The following is a 1,119-nucleotide window of genomic DNA, read 5'->3' as shown; positions in this document are numbered from 1 at the left end:
CTGAGAGAGACTGAGACAGTTGGCCCCGCCTCCTTACCCCGCCCATAACGGCTTCGGTACTCGAGGAGCGCGTAATGGGATCTAGAGGCGGAGGACTGCCGCAGACCCTTCTGCGCAAGCCTTTTCACTCTGGCAAAGCAGCTATGATGAGATTGGGTGGGGGAAAGAGCGAGCGAGCGAGCGCGGGAAGTAAAGTGTGCTCGTGCCCGCGCTGAGAAGCACCCGGGAGTGGCGCCAGAATAGAGGCTCGCCCGCTAGACATTCTAACGCAGGCGCGGTGGCCAAGTGGTAAGGCGTCGGTCTCGTAAACCGAAGATCACGGGTTCGAACCCCGTCCGTGCCTAGTTAGGAGTAACTTATTAAGATAGCAAATTTTTAGGATCATTTCATTTGTGATGGGGCTAGCATCAGAGATCGTCACAAATCAATAGAGGGTCTCAACCTCAGACGAGTTGTCATTTCTGTTGTGTTTCTCCAGTTTTATCCCACCTTTGGCGCAAAGTTTATGGGAACCTTTATATGATGTAGTGTATGCCTCTGGAGCTGGGAATCATGCAAAGCTAGGAATTACAGTCATTTATTGCAGTCCACTTCTGTTGCTGCAGGAGGTCGATTCCGTGGAAAGCCCTTCCAGTAGGTCCATACTAAACAAAGTTCTCAGAAATCTTTACTCGCTTGTCAACTTTGTGTTTTTAAAGAAAATAACGGTGGTCTGCTCTGCCAGAAACCCTGCCATAAAAATCTAAACAGATGTAGGGAATATTTCTTCCCCAAATTGAAAGGATTGTCCAGAGGGCTAAATGAATAAAAAAAAAAAAAGCAATTTGTGTATTTTATATATAAAAACACCGGAGCCTGTCTATACCTCTGTGCAATTACCTCTATATTTTGGGCCAAGTCATTTGACCTTCTGGGTCCTCAATAATTAATTTATGTCCATGAATAAATGAAAATATGTTTGGAATTCCTCCAGTATATTTGAATTTTCATTTTACATTTAACCAGAGATGTTCATCTACAGATAATCAGTGATTTTCTTTTTTTTCTCCAATTTTCTTCTATTTATTTTTTCTTTTTAATTTTTACTATCACACAAAACACTTATTGTAAGAGAACACT

The 1,119-nt window shown here is 43.2% G+C and overlaps 1 non-coding gene across 1 annotated transcript; it reads left to right on the top strand.

Moving 5' to 3' along the window:
- Positions 1–271: 271 nt before the first annotated feature.
- TRNAT-CGU lies at positions 272–343 on the top strand. Its single transcript has one exon. It is a non-coding gene; the product is annotated as a tRNA-Thr (tRNA).
- The last annotated feature ends 776 nt before the right edge of the window (positions 344–1,119 follow it).

Source organism: Gracilinanus agilis, chromosome 1 (genome assembly GCF_016433145.1).
Source record: "Gracilinanus agilis isolate LMUSP501 chromosome 1, AgileGrace, whole genome shotgun sequence".
NCBI lineage: Eukaryota > Metazoa > Chordata > Mammalia > Didelphimorphia > Didelphidae > Gracilinanus > Gracilinanus agilis.
This window is presented reverse-complemented; position numbering and strand designations above follow the sequence as displayed.